The 23,950-nt window shown below is 39.1% G+C and overlaps 1 protein-coding gene and 1 long non-coding RNA gene across 4 annotated transcripts in view; both read left to right on the plus strand.

The window, feature by feature from the left end:
* The window catches only part of LOC137864758 (uncharacterized), a 353,484-nt gene that overhangs the window by 61,797 nt on the left and 267,737 nt on the right, over positions 1-23,950 (plus strand). The window lies entirely within an intron of this gene.
* GRIN2A (glutamate ionotropic receptor NMDA type subunit 2A) overlaps positions 1-23,950 on the plus strand; it is a 190,846-nt gene that overhangs the window by 18,960 nt on the left and 147,936 nt on the right. The window lies entirely within an intron of this gene.

Genomic DNA, 23,950 nt, shown 5'->3' on the forward strand with positions numbered 1-23,950 from the left:
AGCTAGGCATATATAAATGCCACATTTAGTGAAGATGAAGTGTGTCAAGTAGAGTCTTAATGTGCAACTGGTCCTAAAATTAATGACTGTGCTGATCAACTTTGGAGAAGAGAGATGGGCCTTGGGATTTGGTAGGAATACAGAAGACTGTGTTGCAAGAATTTCTAAAGTTTTAGCTCATGAAAAAGGATATAGATTTTATTTCCTGGGGAATTTTATTTTTTTTAAAGGAGAATTTATGGCTATTCTTTGGCCATTTTGGCCTTTTTGTATTTCATTCTTCCCTTGTGCCTTGGGCTGGCAGCAGAATTCTCAAGAGCAATGTGATGAAGACACACTCGACTGGAATAAAAAAAAAAAAAAGAGCTGTTTGCTGCATGTCATCCTCTTTTATTAGGGAAAAGGAGAACCTGTTAACAGCCATGGAGCTGCATGGTTAGAAGGCCACAGTACCCGCAGATGTGAAAACCTTGTGAGCTCTGTGGTTTAATCTCATCACAATCTGCAGCTGATGTTGGCTGTGCATCAGCCAGAAACGCACAGCTAGGGTTGCCCTGGGGTTTACGCTGCATAACTCTGTGGGCAGTTTGGGATGCAGTTGCAGCTGGACACCCAGAATGCTATGTTTTTCAGTGGCTGTGTTGGGAATTCATTGCTGTTCTGTGGATTGATGACAGAAGTGGGAAAGCATGAAAAAGATCTGATGATTTACTGCCAATGGGCATGTAGTTATATAAAAAGCAGGTCCTTGTGTTTTCTTCCTGTAGCAGAGTGGTTTTGTTTTGCTTTGGAGAACCAAACCAGTAGCAGCCTGCTTGCACAAATATCTTCCATGAGTTGTTTTTAGTCTTGTCATGTTTGGTTTCTATGCTCCATAAGCATGTAAAAGCTATCAAAAACTGCCATGCATGTTTTTTCATGCTCTTGCAGATCATCAGGCTCAACAAGTTCCTACTCCTGTCTAACTGCTTCTACCTAGTACCAGTTACTGTGATCATTTCTTCCAAAGGTCCAAACCACAATCTCCAAGTACCAAAGAGGAACATCTAAAATCTCTTAATGCTCAAATAAATATTTTCAAGTTCAAGTTTGAGCCAGTATTTCTGTCTCTGTAAATAATCAGGAGTACTAGGCCAAGCAACCTTCATTTGAAACTGAGAAATGACTTGTTGAAAGTGCTGACTCATTCAAAAGTTTGATTTACAGAAGAAAATCCCATTATTTTTTGCTTGTGCTCCAAAGAAAAAGTTTTTAGTGAGTGCCATGACACAAAGGCCAAACTTAATGTGCCATGAGTTCATATGCATGTAGTGAACATATAGAGAGGTAATGATAGTATGACTGTTGTAAGTAACCATGTCAAGGAAGTAGAAACTGCTGTATAAGGAGATTGAATTTTTTATTTTATTTTATTTTTGTGGTGAGGTAGAAAAGCTGATGGAACAGTGTCTGTGATGAGATAGAAGAAATGTCTTTCTTCAGATGTGGGAAAGGATATATATATATATATATATATATTTAAGCCTAGATATGTGTACAGATAATAATTTTGGTTTTGGACATTTATGTATTTTTTCATCACATTTCAGGGTCCTTGTACCAGTCCCTTGTCTGGCCACTCTTTGTAAGTGTTAACTTCACTCCTGAGGTTGTACCTGGAGCAAACGAATTCCCTCCAGGTGGAAACCTGAGCATGAAACATGAAATGAAGGACAGGTTGCTCCAAGGTGTACTCCTTTTACCTGGTGCATGTGTAGCTCTTCTTGCTGGACCTAGAAGCCAGCACTGGCGCTGTGGCACCGGAGCAGCAGGGCTGCAGGTGTCCCTGCTTCTATCTGGGGCCGACTTAAAGTGTGAGAGAGTTTCAGAGACTCAGTGAGAAAGGTGTTACCAGTGCAGTTTTAAACTTTGAAAGTCTCTCCTGGCTCTTTCCCCTAGGCTGGTGTGTTTTGCTTGCAGCTGTCCCGAGGAACTGCTGTTTCAGGTGTCTGCTCACATAGCTTGCCCGCTTGTTGGCTGTGAAGGGCTCCACAGAGGCAGCATGCTTCACCTCTGGTCTTGTTGAGCGACTGCAAATGAGCATTACTATCACCGAGAGTTTGATTTTGTTGCTGAATAGACCTTAAATAAGGCTAGAGAAGGTAACACGTTGCAGAATCCATAAACCGTGCAGATTTGCGCAGGGTGAGAATGTATTCTCTGTACTCGAGAGGCTCTGCTCCAAATGCAGGACACGATACACATATACAGCAGAACATTAGCAAGGGGAGACTATAAAGACAGTAGTTATGCTGCATTATTTGTATGTCATTCTGTGCAGTGGTGCTTAAAGAACTGAAAAGATGTCCTTGCAGGAATGGAATATTCTTCCTAAATACTTTAATGAAATAGCCTAAATCCTTACTGACAATTTAGTGTGGTTGGAAAGCAAGGTTAAAGTGATGTGCTAATGAATGTTACATATGGTCTGCAACACATGGGAAGAACTGTTTATAAATAAATTTTTGCTCTAGAAATGACTGAACAGCAAATTGGATAAAATTCTATTTCAAAGTGACCAAGCTTACTTCCTCCCTGAAGCAATTCAAGCTTCTTCCAGACTTCATTAATACCAGAATTATCACAATCTATTTGCCTCTTGCAGCTGTTTCATTTTCAGGGACCTGCAGAAGGCAATTGTTTTGTGATAAAGTGCTTATTAAAGAGAATATGTGGCCATGTGGAAAGAAGAGGCCCATGCAGGTGTAAAAGTGTTTCAGAGGGTGTTTTAAGGTACTTGTAGATACTTACAAGCGAAAGAGAGAAAAATGACAATTCAAAGTAGCTTCTTAGTGGTTTTGTTGTTTGTGTGCTGGCCCTTGATTTCTTGCAGTAGGATTGAGGTAAGAGGAGTGGATTTGAAGGTGCAAAATAAAGAATGCATCTGATTTTGGATAAGGAAATAGATGCGGGTTCTGTTTGTACTCACATCCTTAAATAAGGCAATATGAAGAGTTGGAAAAAATTAGTGAACAAAGTGAAAAAATTATTAGAACAAGGTTGTGTTGCATAGCCAGAACTCGTGGAAGTGCCTCCGTGTGTGCCAACGATGCCTGCTCCTCTGCACACCCAGGGCTGGCTATCTTTGCTCCCTTGACTGCAGGGCAGCTGGTATCTTACCGCATGGGGCTTGCTTGTTATAACAGCTTCTGCTCCTCATCTGCTTCTTGAATCATGCCCACATGTGGTTTTCTTCATAAAAATGGCTCTGATGGTGTGTTAGTAATTATTTGTTTAATGTTACTGTTCCCCTGATTCTTATAAGCATGCCATTGGGAATGCATTCACCATTTTAGGTATTTTTTCTTTTATTATTATTTTTTTTTTTTCCCATTTCCTTTATCAATTGAGGTATAGGGTTTCTGATTCTGAGGCAATGCCCATGTACTTTCAGCTTCATGTTCTTCATCTCAGGTCTTGTGCCTCGATTCCCCTCTTCCGCCCCCACGCTGCCACTGCCTTTTTGCTCAGGCTGACTGGTACTGCAGATAGAGGGGGAGCTTTGGAAAGGTGTTTTGAGTTGAAGTTGTCGTTTACATTCTCTTGCTCGTTTGCTGCATCTGATCCAATCTGACTGGCACACAGAAGCCTTCAGGGCCTCAGCTGAGTTGCCCATGGTCAGCCTCAGCTAAAAACGTGAGCTGGCCTCCTGCCTCAGTTTCATTGGGTATGGCTTTGAATGGCAGCTGTGCTTTGTGCAGTGTTTTGGGGGAACCTGGCAGGATTCGGAATATGCTCTTTGTGAAGTGAAGCTTGACATGCTGCCGAGAGAGCAAAGCAGCAAGAAACATTTAGCAAGTCAGCAAATTATTTTCTATCTTGTTCAGTGGTGCTTTTGGAAAAAAAAAGTAAGAAAGAAAACAAAAGAACCCTGAGGTATTGTTAGTTTCTAATTTTAGTTCATTCTACATCACACCCTGATTTCCAGACTTGACTATTCCCAGGATAAACATCTAAGTTGATAGGTACCTAAGTACCTAAATAGACATCCAGGAATATCTTTAATCAACAGAGGACTTAAGTGCAATACAGATGTTAGTGTATAAGTAATTAATATGTTAGGTGTTCACATATGAACAACTGCTAAATGAGTTGCCCTCTGAGATGTCATCTTCTACTGATGTATTTTCTTTTGTTTGTATTTAAGACAGGATTAGTTAACCCTGGTGATGATAAATTTGCTCAAAATGTGGTGCTGCTACTAAAGAGAGATTTCTGCAGCCATGGCTCCCTGTGGGTCAGCCTCCTTCACTCTTATAGGTGCCAAGAGCTCTGCATCTCAGGCTGGCTGGCAGCTTGTCCTAAGTAAGCAGTAAATCTGCTTACTTAAACTTAATTTGTGGCTTGGGAATACCAGAAGTTTTGATTATTTCAGACTTGGACTGTTGGACCATGCTGCAGTGTTAGCTTATTCCATGTACTTTTTTGCTTGGAGAGAATTTTTGTGCATTTGTAATAATACAGGTTTAAAGCTGTAGACATTAGTTGACCATGCAGATTTGGAAGAAGCAATTAGACAAAGCATTATGACAATGAAGCATAGAACTCTACTATTGACATTGACAGAAAGCATTGACAGAAAAGTGCTTTCTGCCGATTGTAAGAGTTTAGTCTTTTTAGGAAAAAATAAATAAATCACCCAAAATATTTTCCCACTCTGGCACTTTAATATCCTTACTCATCTCATCCAGGCTAATCCAGTGGGTGCAGTCCCTTATTGACCCCAACAGGTATATGGAAAGCTGTTTCTTTCCCCTGGAATTTATACTATCTGCCATGTTGATTAATTCCTGCTGATCTGTTTCTCCTTGGTAACTGCCTTGTTGAAGTTTCAAGCTGCCTGCTGCTGCTGCTGCAAACAGAGCATCAGGTAAATAAGCTGGAAAACCCAACTGAGAACAACTGCCCTAATAAGATACTGGGTATGAACATTAATTTTGCATTATCAAGTATTCCCAGTAGACACTTAATCCAGTGGCTATTCATAGCCCTAGCTCTTGTCAAGTAACCCAGTTTTCATGTCTGTGTAATCCATTATGGCAACAAAAATCTATGAGGTAACGTATGGGTAATGAAATACTTGCTTCCTTCTCTAACATCTGGTTGGGCCTTTCCTTGTGAACAGCACAGCTTTTGGTTCCTGGCAAAGACAAAACAAACAAGAAACTGAACTGTTCTTTATTTCTCCATAGTTTAACTTGGCATTAACATGGTTGTGTGTACATTGAGAAGAAAGCTAGAAAATACCTTTTTTTTTTTTTCTTTTCTTTTTTTTTTTTTTTTATACTGAGACACATCTCACCAGGATAGATCAGTCTAGAGGAGTATGCTGAAAAATGTTGAAATGTTACACCATATTGAGGATGTAAGCTATTCAGCAAGTGTTAGGATGCTTTTCTGTGTGAGTACCCCTAAACTGATGTGAGGCTGCATTAATCTACTGCAAGTGAAATTGGAGATACGCATGTCATATGTAAAAAGCAGAATAGCCCCTGGAGTCTTGAATGATGCTTTTCCACTTAAAGTATTTATTCCTCTCACATTGATAAGAGTATTTATGTCTGTGTGAAAAGCTAAAAATAAATCAGTAAATCCATTTGCTGATCTTCAGGTATCACGATTCTTGCATAATATCAGTAATTTACGGAATTGTTTGGGGAAAGTTCAGAACATCATGTGTGACCCTAGTTAACCTTTGTTATAAATGAAGTCTCAACTCAATATGAATTTAGTCATATTTATAAAAGGTAAAAAAGGCAAGTAAACAGCGCTGGGTGTGCGGGGAGAGTCTACGCTCCACCAACATGCACACACAAACATCAAACATTCTACATATACAGAACATTGCTTTACATACTAAACCCGAGTATGCCTATACATACGTACAATCAGAAAAGGTAACAAACAATCCTTTAAGTTCCATGACTTAACAGTCTCCATTTTCCATTCCTTTTGAACAATATGTCTTGCTTTAAGTTGTCAAGCAACTCGGCCTTCAGGCCTTATGTATCCTGTTCTTCCCGAATCAAAGAAAAGCATATCCATCTCCTTTTCAAGGCCAATAGGCCTGGGTCAAAAGGCACGTCCAGGTCACCAGGGGGCGTAAGAGCAAAAGTCTTTGATGGCTGTAGCAGCAGAGGGGCCCATGGCGTAGCAGTCGGATCAGTAAAGGAGCCCGCAGCTCCCTCACTATCTGGCAAACCACACGTTTGTGACTGTGGCTCCACAGGGCTCTTTAAGGCCTCAGAGATTGCTCGCCAGGTGCTGAGCAATTCCACTGCAATCTTGTCATTTTTAGTTGCAGAGTCCCACACCTTGACATCAGTTTGGTTCCATGTTTCAGGATCATAAACTGTCCATTGTTAGTAAAGAGAATAAGCTGTAAGGTTACCAGGAGTCTTTGTTCCTAAGGACGTATGATTCCCCATGATGCGCAACTGCTTACCAGCGAGAGGCAGTTGTGTGCACAGGTCAGCTTCTCTCAGCTTGAGCTTCTCTCCAACTCCAGTGCCGCCTATTTCCAGCAACTTTCTGTACGAGCTTCTTTGATCAGTTTGCTGAGTTTGGCCGAACCTATCTTCATGAGGCAATCAATGTGCCTGTTCCCGTCCTGGTCTGCGTTCTGCTAGCCTGTTCCTTTTCATTCCTTCTCTCTGCTTCTTTATTGATGACATAACTTCATCACATCGTGTTGCCTTTTTTTTTTTTTCTTTTCCTTTTATCATGAGGGTAGGCTCCCCTCTTATACCCTTCTCTCCACAGCAGTTCTTTTCAAAACAACTTTTCATTGGTCAAACAACTTTGAATATAACAACAGCATCAAACACCCAGAAACTTCCATGGCTTAACGGCTGGAGAACAAGCAACCCGAGACTGCATGGAGTCTCCTGAATCACCCTTCTTTGTTCTCTCTAAACTCTTTTACGTTCCTGATGACCTCATCGTTAAGAGTCGAATGTTATCCCAACCACGGGTTTTTCTGACCCCCATGGCCACATTCCCAAATCCCTTCTTTATTAATATTAACCATTTTCTCGACACGAATTACCAGTCCATATATAACGCGGTGTTAGGCCACAAATAGATACCTTGTTGCCTCTTTTTATCACCTATTTTATGCTTTTCCTCCAAACTTGCTAATCATATTTAATGATAATTAATTGTAGTTCAGACTGCAAAGTCAAAAATGATGGTATTGGTGAAACTATGAAGCAATATTTGTTTACGGAGGAATGATGGATATGTGAAGTACTGTCACAGAGGGAGAAAACCACTGACATTTTTGTATGCATAAATGTGTTTTCTGCTTATCACATGAATAGGTTTTATAATTACTAGGATCAAAATGTGTTTTATGTCGTTTGTGCTATGAAATCATTTAATTTATCTGCACAGGCTATGCAAATACAAAATAAGCAGTATTTGTGGCATTTTAAAGTTGTTTTATTTGTTCTATGATTAAAAGGTGAAAATGGTCCATATCTACATGAAAGAGCACAAAACAATTATGTACTGAAGAAGTTTCTAAGCATAGATCTCAGCCGGCCCTTCCACTAGTGTGCTGGGGCAGGTAATTCATAATTCTGTGCTTTACAAAAGCTCATTCCTGTCCAGGATGCCACTGAAGTGGCAGTTCCAATTCACTGCCACTCTCTTGGAATTTGTACTCGTCCTTTTCTTAAAAGAACGAGGAACACTACTCTGTTTAAAGATAACTGCTAGTTTGCCTCCTTTAAGTTGGGAATAATGACAGGATCCCATCTTGGAATGTACTACTCTGCTGTTTTCAGGAGGGTCCAAATAAAATCTGTGTTTCCCCCTTGCACATCATGGGTGTAACAGCCTCTTTCTGGCAGCATTTCAGTAAAACAGTTAGGTTAGTGAGGAGGAATCTCTCTTGGCAGGACTGTCAGTCAAGCCACAAATAGAGGGAGAGAACCTCCTGCCCAGCCTTGGGAGCCCGGGGCCAGCAAGTTCCAAGTTTTTGCCAGCTAGCATAGGCAATGCATAACTCTTATCCCAATGGTTTGGGATTTATAGCCTATGGATTGACAAGCTAGTTTGAACACTCTTTGAATTTAGACAGCATGCAGTCTTTGAGATGGGGCAGAACCTCGGGTATTTTGTGATTTGTGCTTTGTAACAAGGTATGTGTCAAGGGGAGGCAGCTGAGCTGTGGCTAAATCTTTGGGAAGACTTCCAGAATGACTTAAATAAGGGAAGTTTTAGGGAGAGAACTGAAACAATTGCCTCTATCAGGCTTTGGATTTGCATATGCATGATAACATGATTATTCATATGCTTCGTGTAAGTTGAAGATAATAGAAGCACTTGGCATTTGTCATTTGCACATCCATAGTTTATTGTAGGAAACAAAACAAGTGTTAAAATGATAAGTAAACAGATACTTGAATGCTTCTTTGAACACACCTATAGGAACTAAGACAACAGCCCGTGGTTATTTTGTTTCAGAGGCTTTACAGTAGAGTGCTTTTAGCAAAGTATTTCTTCTATGTAAACACAGCCAAATTTTCAGTCTTTAACTTTCATTTCTCGTGATTCAAATCGATGACATGTCACAAGTGCAAGTTACAGCTACATTAGTGGTGACAGCTCCTTCAGAGAGATTGCCTTATTTTAGCAAAGAAAACAGATAAGCCGTGTCTGCTTGGGACTTGCCTCGCAGGGTACAGCTGTGCACAAGCTGCTGCTTTGTACTTACGGCGTGTGTCTTGGAGTCCAGTAGCTTTCGCAGCTTTAATTATTTTAAGTATGTAACAAAAAAGTGAGGATTATAACATTCTTAGTTCAACTCGTGAAATGTAATATATGAGACCATCCTCCTATTTTGTGCATGGGAGTTAGCTTTTCAGATGGGATGTATAGAAGAGGGCATGAAAATGTGGGATGAGTGTTTCTCTTCTTCATGTTAGACTGACTTTCCTTAAAATTCTTCTTTTGCATTTCTTGTTGAAGCGTTAGAAGCTTTTATTTCCCCTGCAGTATGGGAAGCCTTAGGGCTCTGCACTGCACTCGAGTTCTCTGCCGAGATGCCGCAAAGTGGTGGAAATTCAGATCTTACTTCCTCATGGTTAGACTCTGCCTTCCTCTCTGACTCCAGTATTTTTGTGAGAAACACTCCATAGCCAATAACTTAGGCTCAGGTGAGGATCTCAGTGAAGTAGTAATTTATTCGCGATTGCAATGGCGGGCGCCCCACAAGCAGGAGAGAGCGCATCTGCTAGTTCCAAAACACAGTTTATATACCTTTTGATGGCAGGACCCTCCCCTGTTTCCCCACTGGGTGGGTAATCCAGGTTCACAATCTATCTGATGCTTCACAAACAATGCATGGCCTTCAGTTGCAGGCCTGTTAAATTTCAAATTTCTTTTGACATTTTTACTGCTTGAAGTGGTGATGTTTCTTCACTTATCTGACTTGACTTGACACCATGATTTTCACCTAATTGTCCTAAGGAGTCTGGTTGTCTGCATTTTACAAGGTCGCCTGCTAAACTTTCTTATCACTATAAGCATATCTCAGTACCACATTCCCTCCTTCTAAACAATGTAAGTCTGCAAAAACAACATTTTTATTCCCACATTTTGTTAGCTGTTGATCTGGGTTGTGCCCTACTGCCTCCTATACCACACAGCTGCACCTGGGGAGGTTGTTTGTGCAAGTTCATTATCTCTTTATAGTCTCCTGCAATTGACTTTCACAATGTCAGGGTTTTACCCTCTTGGTCCCTCCTGCCAGGAGTTTGCAGTGACAGTACTCTCAGGTATAGATCTCCTGCAGCAACATCTCCAAAACTCAAGCTGATCTTCAAGACTATTTAATCAGGTAAAGCTTCAGAGTCCCTCATTCAAAATATAACATGCAGTATCATTTAACGATGGCTTGTAGAATATTTAGCAACACTCTTGAAGACAGATTTTGCTAAAAAACTTGTGTGTCCTTTAGACCAGTGGTACAGATTACCAAGTTTTTTTACCAGATTACAAGGTTTCAGCATGTTGCATGCAGATTTCTCACGTAGTGGTGAGTAGAGGGAAGACTTGAGAGTACAGGAGAAGTAAAACTTTAGATTGTAGCTTATTTTCTGGCTTCTATTTTCTGTGAATACTGTTTTTTGTTAATTTGTTTTTAATTTAAGAAGCCCATTTTTGGAGCATCTTGTCTTTGGTTTATGGGACAGAATTTCTCCGGGCTCTGTCTTTCTGTTAAGATATATAAATGAAACTTGCTTTTTCTCATATTCAGCTACACTGAAGATAAGCCAAATTTGTTCAGTGGCAACTGTAATGTTCCACTTTTAATTTTAATGTAAATTAAGAGCTCAGGTAAAGATTTTTTTTTCCCTCATCTATTCTGTAGATTTGTCCAACTACATTGCGCAGTAGCAAGCAGGTTTTCCTTTCCTTTCCTTTCCTTTCCTTTCCTTTCCTTTCCTTTCCTTTCCTTTCCTTTCCTTTCCTTTCCTTTCCTTTCCTTTCCTTTCCTTTCCTTTCCTTTCCTTTCCTTTCCTTTCCTTTCCTTTCCTTTCCTTTCCTTTCCTTTCCTTTCCTTTCCTTTCCTTTCCTTTCCTTTCCTTTCCTTTCCTTTCCTTTCCTTTCCTTTCCTTTCCTTTCCTTTCCTTTCCTTTCCTTTCCTTTCCTTTCCTTTCCTTTCCTTTCCTTTCTTTTTTTTCTTTTTCCCCCACTGTTATCTGTCCTGTTTCCAAAATGTGGTTACATGCAAGTATTACAAGCAACCATGTTATCAGACGCAGTCAAGGCTGCCTGAACAGAAGGAGTATTATTCTAAAGTACACCAATTCCTTTATGGGAATATGCAATGTTTTGGGCAGTGTATCAAGGTGTACCAAGGTTTGCATTCCGGGGACAGAGTGGGTTTCTGAAAGTAAGTAATTTTCTGCATTTCCATTTGCATTTGCAATTTCCTGCACTCAACCTCAAGTGCTCGCACACAGGAATTATGTGAAGCTAAAATTTGTGTTAGAGAATGTGTGCCACTGAAAGGGTAAGTGGGTTCTTGGACTGAACATGGATTGAACCTTTTCAGACATGCAGGATCTAATCTGAAGCAAAATTAAGTGTTGTTGATTTCTCTTAAGTACTGAAGAGCACTGACCATTGCTACCATCTTTTTTACCTCACGTTGATGAAAAAAGCTGAAGTTGCAAAATTCACCATTTGTTTAAAATCTTGCTTGAAATCATTTGGCCTGATTGCAAAAAATAAGTTTAATTGGATCTAATGAGCTTTGTATTTATAATGCTTTAGTTCAGATGAAATAGTTACGATTTTTTTTTTAAACAGATTTAACTTAGATCCTGTACACTTACGCAATTGAAATGGAAACTAAGGCTGTGGAAAGCTAATATTAAGAAAGATGAAATGTTACAGATAATTTTTAGGTTTATTTTTAATTTGGAATGTTTAAACTGAAAATGAATGTTAAAAATAGATGCAACTTTTTACCTGTCAGAATTTCATGCTTTACCTCATATAAACTATTTTGGTTTGAATAAATCCCATTTATTTAAGGTTCTTTGTTTTTTATTGTGCCATAATTATTTATGTTCATGCATAACTGCAGCACTGAGAAAATAAGTGAAACTGGAGGATGCAGCACGCAGCTGGGAGGTGACTTAAGCTGTGGGATAAGCATAATAGTTGGCTCTATTTGCTCGAATGATCAGTAGTGATTGGAAGTTACATCTTAGAAATGAGAATGCACTTTCTAATGATCCCGCTGAGATGAACAGTTTTGATTAATTGATCTTCTGAATATTCAGACAGATATTACTATATCATTTTACATCTGCTTGATATATTTAAGGATGGATTCATTGGTATAATGCTAGCCATAAAACTCCTTGCAGAAATTGAAATCTAGGACTTGGGTTCAATATTTTGTGGGGGAAATGGACTTTTCATGCAGAAGAGTTCTCTAAGCACTGTGTTTTGAATCCTTTTGTACACTGAAGGTGAACAAAAGGAATCCCCTGGTTTATTACAATGGAGACCTATCTCACAGTTAATTCTGTGACACAAATTGCAAGAGAGCTCATGGGCATTTGAAAATGCTATCACAGGAATGTTGCGTCTCCGGTTCCTGCTTCTAAAGACGATGATTTAGCAGCCATCATTTCTCTGCTGAAGCTTCAGTTGTTGCCTGCACGAGGCTTTTAGCTACAAACTTCAGGGACTGTAAGAACTGCTTGTCTCATGGAAAAAAATTAAGGTACTATCCATTAGGAACATCTGACTCAGTCTGTATGAAGCTGTTGCTACTGCAACAGTAGCTTCTCTGTAATGGTAGGATCCACTGTGTGTTGTTTCTTGCACAGCTGATCTGGTGTGTGGGTTTTGTGCTGATGAGTGTAAGTAACAAGACAGCTATCTCCAGGAGAGGCCCTGGGCTGGCTGGTACTGGGCACAAACAACAGGAGTTTGAGTCAAGTGGACTGCTCCTGCCATTGGAGTCCTGATACTATCCTAAAAGTATGTGCTGGGGCAGGAGCTCCTCTGACAGTGGAATTAAAAGGGAAACTTTTGTTGATCAGTGCCTGTACCAACTGTGAGTGTCTCCTGGTTCTTCCTAAAACTGGGTGATTTATAACTTGCTCAGATCTGTGCCCACGGGGTTAGGAATTCTCTCGTGTGGGAGTGTGCAGAGTAACCTTGGGAGAAATGACAGGTTTCTCATTTCTGTCTGCTATGAGGACTACAGTAAGAGAAAAGAGTTGTGATTGTGACAGCACTTAAAACAGCTAGTTTTCTTTGCAAGCTATGACCAGTGAAGTGCCCTTGTGTTATACAGAGCAATCTGTGGGTTGTGAGATGACAACACTCTCCCTTGTAGCATCGGTTGTTCTAGGTCAGCATTGATGTGCATTGGCTTTCAGCATCCATGAATGTCAGTCTGCCACATCATTAATGTTAGGTTTTATTTGTGTGTTTTCTAGTTGAGTAAACTTAGAGCTTGTGGAGGTGCTATGGACTTTGACTGCCCAGGAGACAGAACCTTAGCACATTTAATCTTGTACCTTACTTACTGAAGTAAATCTTCCTTGTCAGAGTGTTGTGAAACTGTATCAAATGATTCTGCTCATAATTTATTTCTGAGGAACATCCTTTTTTTCTTGCCTGAGATCGTGAATGCAATTCCTGCAGACTATTACAGCATGCAGTTTGGCACAGAGTACATGCGGACATCCCATCGATGGAGATGCTCAATGCCATCGTTACTGAATCATGCCTGAAGGTATAGTACAGGGCTGTTGGTGAGAAGGGACTAATTAGTTGAGTAGGCTTCTGTACTTGTTCACTTGCTGGGATGGTGCCAACTGAGGTCATGGATCTAAACAAAGCCAGAGGTCACCTGTGTACATCCCCTGTAAATCACCAGTGCCATGAATCTAAGCAGGGCTCTCTCAGCAAGCTTGCCAAACTCAGGATGTACGCAGTTCTACATCATTATTTCAATAATGTTTGTTTTCTGCCACACTTGCTTGGCTGCACAATCCCTTCTTAAATTTCTCTGGTAACCATGCAAGGAGCCTTTTACTTTGTGGAAGTGGCAGACAAGACAACCTGAAGAGAGCTGCAGGGATTTGGGATTGGGTTGCAAGCTGTTTTGGTGTGAACCTGCCTGAAGGACAGGCCCATGTCCTCGGCTTTCCTCTGCCCTTGTAAATGCAGAGCTCAGGTACGGAATGCACTGTGGGAGCTGCAGTGAACCTGCAGTGGATGAAAGGACTGGGACAGAGAGGAGAAAGCCTCAGTGCAAGGCTTTTAGGATGGTTGCACGGGACCAGACAATGACAAGGATGAAGGAAGCTCCTCCTGGAAGCTGGAGCTGAGATGCTTTTGGGGTGGGTGACAGGGGTGATGATTAATGCTGCTGTGTATGAGGAGAGGAGAGACAGGCTGCATAGTGGAGTTAGATATATATATATAATGAAGAGAGTAGGATGGGTATAGAGAGATTGATGAAATTACTTTTTTTTTTTTTTTTAATTAAAAAAAGGCCCAGTCTGAAAACTTAATGAACTTCTGCACTACTAAACAAATGTTCTTCTTCTCTTTCTTCTGTCTTCATTCAGATCCATTGTAGCAAATACCTGGAATCCTTTTCCTCCAGCTGTACCGGTAGCTCTTCTCTTCTCAGTGCCCTTTTTCCTGTGACAGGAGGGAGAGCAGATTGCTGCTGCATGAAGAGAGCGTCTGTGAATAGCTAATAGTCATGTTCCATTCTGAAAATCAATACAGCTGGGAGATTTCAATCTCAGGCAGCACGCTTGTTTTCAGCTACAGCTCACATGAAACCTAAAATTTATGTGCATATTTCCCACAGAAGCTCCAATCTGTCAGCTTACAGTGAGTTTTCATATGTGTAAATACACTTAATTTGCTGTTGAGAGAACATAAACAATTACCTATAGTCTCTACGGTACCTATAGGTATCTACGGGGTTGCCTTCTGCGTTAATGTGATGCAATGAAGACTGTCCAAGAATCAGTATTAACCTTCAAGAGTAACTTTTGTGGCCAAGGATCAGCTTAGATTGAGCATTTCCCTTGGAAGTATGTTTTCATTTTTCATAGAAGGACAAAGGCGTAGGTTTGCTTGGTTTGAATTCAGCTTGTTAAAGTGGCTGAAGAAATAACCGAAAAGAAAAACTTTTCTATTTATTTTCTTGATACTTTAATGCTATACGTAACCATCTGAAACTTCCAGAAGAGGAAGAATTGCAGCTTTATAGACATCTGTATCAAAAACAAGTTGTATCTTGTTTTGAGTGTAAATTATTGTTGGTATTTCGTAAGTACCTCACTGCAAACTTCATTGCGATCCATTTTGTGGACCAGAAGGCAAAGAGAGCAAGTCTGTACCTATTCCGATAAGTTGCTTATGAAGTGGATCACTGGAGAGGTTTGGTTTTGATGCTTAAATTAAGAGTGATGCTTTTAAGGACATGTTAGTAACTGCCGCCTTTGCTGACAGACTGGTACCCATGCAAACACTTCTTACTTGGCTGGGGCTCTAGTTTTTAAACTTTTTATCTGCAATGCAAATGTACAGATACCTGTTCCCTGGCTACAGATCACTTTATGTGTGTAATTAAGATTGCCAGTGTCTGTAAAAGGCTTACCAACTATGAAGTTTCTCATGACATCTTCAAGTTTTACAGATGCCAAAGCAGTGTCATATGCTGTGAAGCTACTGGTTCATAAAGCAAGAACCCTTTTTTTTCTACTGTTAATTGCTTTGCCTGAATTTTGATCAAGAAGTGTTAAAGGCAAAGGAACAGGATGGTCAGGAATCAGAAGTGCTTTTGTCATGCATGAGAAATCACCACCCACCTTCAGTTATCCTTCTTTTACAAAGCTTTTCTGCAGTTTCCTAAAAGCTTCTCACAGTATTCTGTTAAATACCAGTGACCTATGACCAATAAGCAGGGGACTGAGATACTGATTCAAAGATCGAAGCCGAAATTTCCTTAAGTGGTATATTCTTTATTGCAGCGCTGGATGCACAGGGGTTCTCTCCACCTATCGTGCATGTTCAAAGTAACAAACTATCTCATATTTATACAGCAAAACAATGAATACTCTATTAACGCCTATACATATTCATTACCTAAACCCGCCTACTCTCGCTTTGTATGCTAATTAGCTTATCAGTCCTTGTGCTTGCGCAAAGCCTTCCAAGAATTGTGGGCCGGGGTCTTTGGGACGTGGGCAGTGGTCTTTGGGAGGAAGATCGTAGGTGAGGCCGCACCTCGAGTACTGTGTTCAGTTTTGGGCCCCTCGCTACAAGAAGGACATCGAGGTGCTTGAGCGGGTCCAAAGAAGGGCGACGAAGCTGGTGAGGGGCCTGGAGAGCAAGTCCTATGAGGAGTGGCTGAAGGAGCTGGGTTTCGGCTGAAGGAGCTGGGCTTGTTCAGCCTAGAGAAGAGGAGGCTCAGGGGTGACCTTATTGCTCTGTATAAGTACATTAAAGGAGGCTGTAGCGAGGTGGGGGTTGGCCTGTTCTCCCATGTGCCTGGTGACAGGACGAGGGGGAATGGGCTAAAGTTACGCCAGGGGAGTTTTAGGTTAGATGTTAGGAAGAATTTCTTTACTGAAAGGGTTGTTAGGCACTGGAACGGGCTGCCCAGGGAGGTGGTGGAGTCACCATCCCTGGAAGTCTTCAAAAGACGTTTAGATGTAGAACTTAGGGATATGGTTTAGTGGGTACTGTTAGTGTTAGGTCAGAGGTTGGACTCGATGATCTTGAGGTCTCTTCCAACCTAGAAATTCTGTGATTCTGTGATTCCTCATGATGCACTTTTCACCTTTTGCTTAAAGAATGCCAGGTTGGCTGAATCAGTTGTTTTCCAAGCTGCAGAAATGCCGAATTGGCTCAAGCTATCTCAAGTTTCAGCCTAACTGAGGGTCAACAGGTAACGGGATGTTTCAATTAACAAGAGGCTTCAACATAACAGAAGGTCGACAGATAACAAGATGTCATCTGTTTTGTTCTCATTAATTTTTAACCACAAGATTTATTCTATCCTAAAGTGAGTTTAAACAATATCAATACCGACCTGGCAAGCAGGAAGGTGAGTTGGGAAGTAGCTCCAACACTTGCAATGTGCATAACCTCCAGGCTGGAATGGGGGTGGGTGGACTTGTAGAGATGTGTCTAGGATCATGTAGGAACAGAATTGTGGTAGGACAGGGAATACATATCTAATTCCAGTAATTCCACCTGGGTTGAAGAAAGAACAAGAGAAGGGCTTTGTAAATAACCTGTTCTGATAAACTGTTTCACTGGGCTACTTCTACTGTCAAATATGATTTCCCTATCACTGAAAAATTACGCAATAATATTTCTCGAAGTCTCTTCTGTTTTATTTGGATGGCTCAAAAAAAAAATCAAACCAACCAACCAAAAAAACCTCTCCAAAAACTATGGAAAAGGAACCCCACACCCTACTCTTTTCTGTGTTAGTTCTAACAACAGTAGGTAGTGTTTTCTCAGGTAATGTCCTGGTAAAGAAGGGCACCCTGTTTTGCTTACTACCCTGCCATCAGGTGTGCTTGACAAACCTGTGAACGTATCAGCTAAACTAAGGTAATATTCCAACTGCTGTGCATGCACCTGTTAAAATGGGAACCTTGTAGCAGGTTTTGCTAACCAACTTGCTAGAAACTAGTTCACTTAGAAAACTTACTGGGATTGAGAAATAATTGCCTATTTTGCATGAGAGAACAAGCAATGAAAATTAATGTGCAGTGAATTTGTCTAAAAGCATTAATAGGGAAAGGGAGTGGAAAAAAAACAACTTTAAATATGAGTTGATTCAAGGAAGTTCACTGCAGTATGAGTAAGGTTACCTGTGAAATATGAAAACAAGCAAACAAAAATTACACTGCAGGGAAACATTTCATAGCCATGAGCTTTAGTGATGTTTTAGGAGGGTATTTATTGATACAACTCATTAATTTGTGGTTATTACTCCTATTATAAAGATAGTTGACTTCCCAAGCTTTGAGAGCTAACAGAGAAGCGACACAGCCAGGCTGAAGAGGTGGTCTTCCCATATCACCAGTGAATGTGGTGTGTTTTGTTGTATAATGAGTGATCTAGATTAAAACTGCTGACATTCAAATAAATGCACCCAGTGAGAAAATCCCGATGGTTCTCTTACCGGTTCTTCTCACACTTCCCTAATGTATTTTACACCTTCTTGAACAGATAAGCTCAGAGCTTTCTCATAGTGTTTTCTTTACTCCATAGAGAGGTGTGAAACAGACTTCTGTAGCAAAATAGGCTGGAGTCACTAGAGGTTTTGCAACACATTCTTGTCCTCTTCTAAATTTTTGTGACTCTACAAGAACACTCTGATGCAAATTTTAATAAATGCAAACTTTACATTTTAAGTAATGGTAGCTTGTAGTTGAAATACAGAAGCAATTTTGTAAGTGTAAGTGTTACTTAAATGTCCATCTGAAATGCAACCTGGTCATGCACCATTTTCTTAATTTGGATGGGAAAAAAGTCAAGTTTAGCCACTGCTTGCCTTCAGGCTGCTACACTAGGTATTAAGCCCATTGCTATTCTGATGATTTGTTGCTTAAGTCTCAACAATTATTTGTTGGATTGTGCAGTATAAACTGTACACTGACACATAAATAGTGAGAGAGGAAAAGCTGTATTGGTTTTTCTTTTATATTCCAACTTCTGACATTTAGCTGGACAGAAAATAGCTGTAAATGTATGGTACATGTAATTTTTTTTTTCTTTTCTTTTATTTATTTTTATTTTTAAATTTTCCTTCTTCTGTGAGCCACATAATTTTGTCTGGACCCAAATTCTCTGTGTGGTTTTTTTCAGTGCAGAATTTCAGCATGATCCTTTCAAGAGTGTGTTGCACGACTGTACTTGTGTGGTAACTGAGGAAAAAGTGTTGACAAAGAAAGGCTCATACATCTACATGTATATAGGAAATTAGTTTAGATCTTCACTGCAAACAGGAGCTGGATTTTTCCAGTGAAGCTCTGTTTGTTGCTGCTCTCTTCTCTGCACTTTTGAATAAGACATGAGTCAACCGTTAAGCCACTTCTGCCTCTGAGTTCTGGAAATACAAGAATGGGAAATAATTTATGAGTAGCACAAGGAAGAAGGTTTATTATCATAATAGATCTGCTGCTAAAGGTAGTTCACTTTATGAAGTCGACTCAACTGGTGCGAGTAAAGATCTCACTCCTATCCACAAATCTAATGAGTAATACTCAACTGCATCTATAGGACATAGTTTAGTCAGCTAAGTAGAAATGCTGCATTCAGACAGAAATATGCTGGTTCCTGTAAGTGTGTGGTTACAGGTATATTTGGGATGTGGTGAATAAGTTGTACTTGGCCCACATAATTCCAAGGAACCTGGTTGTATCCAGAGAAACAGAATTGCCTAGCATTTTGATGTTTGCAATACCGGCCACATTTCTGTTAAATCCATTATGAAGAGGTATCTTTGTGTGGCTCTCACAAGCCATTCTTTTCCCTCTGTCCTTCAGTGCATGCTTACAGTCTCTCCTAGACTTTATTCCCAAGACTTGCTTGGTACTCACCTATTCATATTTCTGCATAGCGAAGGAAAGAGATCTTGAAATCAAGTAAGCCTTCAGTACTATGAGATGAGGATCTAATTAATACACAGCGTTTGCAATTCCTTTAGTCATTTTGCCTGTGCTTAAGCTAAGAATTCATGCTCCCCAAGCAGATATTAAAGGGTAGGAGGTGACTGACCAGTCAGACTTTCTGCAGTGTTATGTGGAAAATGTAGCTACCTAAACTAGATGTTTAAAGCAGCTATATAAATACCCTTGTTCCTTTACCCATTTTGCTAGAAAATGTGCATATATTTTTTACTTTATATTTTGAGTTTAGCTTTTAATTCTGTAAATGTATTTAAATGCAACCAATTTCCTTTCAAATTTGAGACCTTACATGATGTTTTTCCAATTCAAATATCATGGTAAAATACATTCCCCCAGAGGCTTGGTAAAGCGTGAAAATGTACGAATAATGGATGCATGTGCATTGTACATCTTCCTTCCAGATGGTACCGCTCAAATTTATAGTGTTGCATAATCACTTCAGGAGAGGCTGAACAAATTTGGCTAATTTAAAAATTTCTTTTGTAAATGTTAAAGGATTTTACTGCAATATCTGCTGTTAGTTACATTTCAACCTTTGCCATAGCACTGACTACAGAAAACCAAGTTAAAAGAAAAATCAGTGTTGTATCTCCTACTAGTAGGAGGGCAGACAGCTTTTGATAGTTGAAGGTCTAGTTTAGCTATTAATTTCAGCATATTGGTAAAATAAGAGTTTTTTTTTTTTCCTTTTTTTTTTTTTTCTATAGAGCTACAGTTCATGAGACAATGTCTTATGATAAAGAATGATTTTGATTATTATAAGCAAGCTTGGTAAGCTATGTTTGATTACTGCTTCCTTTCCACTCAGCCCTTATATTTCTGTTAGGATACATACTGAATTTTAAATTGTGGCCTTGCATACCATTAGTTGTTAGAGTGCAATAGTTAGCTACTTTTTGCAGTGCATATAGTTTCTAGTGTGTCAGAAATTGCTGTGGAAACTAAATGATGTCATTGTTGGCATTGGAAGCTGTCTTAGCGAAGCCTATACTCCTTCAAATGGGCTTAACAAATTTAGAAAAATTCTAATGTTTCTTAACATTATGTTAAATGTAAAGAACACCAATAAAGCAGACTGAGAAAGGATGCTTATAAAAGTATGCTGGTTGAGTCATTTTGTACAAACAGATGTCTTCATTGCTTAAAATTAAGGCCATTTGTAAAATATGAATTTTTAGAGACTGGAATCATCAGGCTTCTGCAAACTTGACCTTGGACAGAATTTTGTATATGACTGACAATGTATTTGCCAATATATCTATGCATGATTTACACTAAAGAGCATTTTACTTTGGAGAGGGATAGAAGCAAATCTGAAGGGCATAAAATGCAAGCAAAAGGTTTGTGTCTTGATTTTTCTCTTCAGTTCTGTCTGCAAACTACTGCTGTCTTCTAATGGAGCAGAACAGAATAAGATCTTTGTTTCATCACCTGTTTCTGTACAGTTTATAACTTATATATATATATTTAATAATTTTGCTTTGACAAGAACTTTCCTAACCATGGTCTTACTGCCTTGAAATATTGTCTTTGGTTGAAAACTCTCTGCTTTTTACTTGTATTTCAGGTTATTGTGCCAAGCTTTTCAATTTTCAGTCTCAATTTTAGTGTGTTTTGCTCTCATTATAATTGTAATCAGTTTTGGTTTTGATTTTTTTTGTAAATTCTGTGCCACTGCTACCACTTGTCTGAGGTTGAGTCAGAACTGAGATGATCAGTTAGAACAAATCAAGCAAAAAAAATCTAATAGTTAAGTATTAGTGTCCATCTGGTTTAAAATCTAAAAATAGTAGCACAGTGTAGTGCTAGACTAGCTATCCTCTAATTCCGTCTGCTGATGAATGTTTAGAGAGGCTGACAGCACCTTTGTTGTTTTCCTCTTTAGATTAGAGAGGATTATTTTGGTTGGTCTGGAGAACTTTTGCACTATGACCATGAAGGCAAGGCCAACGATGAGCTTGTTTCCAAGCGGGCTGTGACTTACAGTCAAAGACCAAAATTAGCTCTTTACATTGCAGCCTTACTAGTTTTTATCAGGAAATGTTACCTCCTGTTCATAAACTCCACTCAGCTTCTATCTCAATAACTGCATAACAAAATCCCTCCCAAAAACTGTGCAAATATTACATTAAAATTTGCTTGTTGTGCATAATATTTCTTTCAGAAGAATGACATTTGATAGCCTTTATATTTTCATGGCTAGACACCTTTCTTTAGGAGTTGGACTTGATGATCCTTATGGGTCCCTTCCAACTTGGGATATTTTAGGACTCTTATGATTCTATTTCTGAATCTAAATTTATTCAGGGTTACTTCGCATACACCGTGACTTTGTAAGCAGCATTCTTAAATTCAGACAGCTTTTGCACTTTTCAAATGCTTATCTTCTATCCCATTCACATGGTAGACTAGCGTGATTTCTTCAGTTTCCTGTGTTAAACCAGCTAAGTTCTCCCCTGCATGTTTGGTTCTTGATTTTCTCTGTTAATTTTAAGCTCTTTTCTATGCTTGCCCAGTTTCAGGTATCTTTCCTTAAGAAGAGTCACTAGAATTGTGTAAGACAATACTTCTGATGATTGTTCACCAGTGCTTTGTAGACAAGCACTAATAATTCTGTCGGTGTGCTGCAGGAACTATAATCAGTGCATCCTGGGATGAACTTTTCTTTTTCCAGGACCGTGATATATCATGATCAGTGATAATAAAATTCATATTTGGCTTTCCATTTTGGGAATAAAATAACATTCAGTTATATGAATGTGTTATCTTAATATTGCTTACCATGTCTACAAAGACATGTTTATGATATTTATTTTTGCAATAAATGTTATTTACTAAGAGTATTTTTTTTTACCACTTAAAAGGGCATGATTTTTCAAGGTTAGATAGAGCCGAACATACAGCTCTCCTATGAATTCGGTATACTACACCAGAAAATATTCATTGTAAAAGGCTGCAATTTCTTTTATTTGGAGGGAACGAAATGGGAGCCTGGTTCTGCTTCAAGTTGTTCTCCGTTTTCTTTAAGTTGTGGCCAAGTTGTAGCTGTTGGCTTTTGCAAGTTAACACTCTTCTGTTCATTATAGATTGGTATCTTGAGGACTCAGTGTCTCAGATAAAGACAGGCTGTTTTTCTTTTATTAAATCATTGGAAATTGACAATACTTTTATGGTTCTAGCTGAACAGCTAGAAGAAAATTTAAAAACCCTAGATGGTTTAAGAGCAATTAACATTTTTTATCTGCTTTTGAATAGAACTTCTGAGAAAATTCTGAGATGTGCTGTGCTATTTTCCTTAAAAGTACATTGATTTGCCTGTATGGAATTGGTCAGGACTGTGAAATTAATGACATGAGTTCTGTCTCCCTGCATCTTCATAGTTGATGGGAAGTTCATACTATTGAAAAAAAAAAATCAAAGGGATCACTTTGTTTATTGGAAAAATATTGAATCGTAAAAGGTGATTTAAGATCACTTAAACATTACGAGTTTTCAGTGTATGTCTTACATGTTTATAAACAGCTTGTGCACTAAAGTAAAATATGAATAATTAAAAGGGAATCATACTGACCACTTTGGTCCTAAAGTACGGACGTAACAATGATAATAAATACCACTGAAAGGGGCATAATATGTATTTAATTGAAAGTACAGTTGGTGACAGCACCAATTGCATCCACGTTGAAAGAAGAAATAATAAAATGTGGATATATCTGCTTTAATAAGCTAGCATTCATATTCTGACACAAGATTTGTGAAATTAAGGACTCATTAAGAACAAATTAAACCGTATGTTAATACGTATCTCATTTGGTCAATCTCTTTGCCACTGCACTCATAATGCTACTAATGACTGTTTACCAAAAATAAGACTATTTAAGAATAGTTTTACAAGTGCTAAGCCCAGCTTTCCTTGGTCTTTCCTGTACTCTGGCAACTGCATAACAACTGAAATCATTCAATTCGTCTGTGCTTTGGTAATTGAACAGCTTGCTGAACTTTGTTCTGAATCCATAATTTGCTGTTTCTAGAAGAAAATATCAGTTACTATTCTAGTCTACTCACAATCTGTAATGGACTAAATTTGGATCTTCCAGGAGTCAGTGTGTCTGTCTGTGTTTTGGCCTCATTTGTCACTTCATGGAAGACTGATCTTTGCTTTGTACTTCATGGCCCATTGTGCTCCCGTAAGGTTAAACGTAGTCTATTCTGTCTAACTGTTTTACAGATCTAGAATAATACATTTGTTTTACCAATGATTCACTTCTAAAAGTTTCAGATATACTTGTTCCAGTACTTACAGCATATGGGTTTCAGACTAAAAGGTTCACAATTAATTATATTGGATTTAATAAATCTAGCAATCAACCCTTGTGAAGTGTAATTGATGTGTTGCCAATGTAGTCAGACATTGTCTAGAATACAAAGTGATTTAGAGAGGATAGCAGGACCTTATAACGGGGGGAGGGAAACTACCCTGTAACTTTTAAGCTTTCAGATGTAAGATTGATTTTTTTTTTTTTTTTCAGTAGAGGGAAAGAATAATGGTGTTTTGTTAGTAGAATCAGAGATAATAGAAATCTTGGAAGAGGAAATATTTTACAGTTCCACAAGATGAGTTGGTTACATGCATTAGTTCTAGTAGTAGCAGTGCCATATTGGATTTTGTAATTCTGCCTGAATAATTTCTG

Source organism: Anas acuta, chromosome 15 (assembly GCF_963932015.1).
Source record: "Anas acuta chromosome 15, bAnaAcu1.1, whole genome shotgun sequence".
Taxonomy (NCBI): Eukaryota; Metazoa; Chordata; class Aves; order Anseriformes; family Anatidae; genus Anas; species Anas acuta.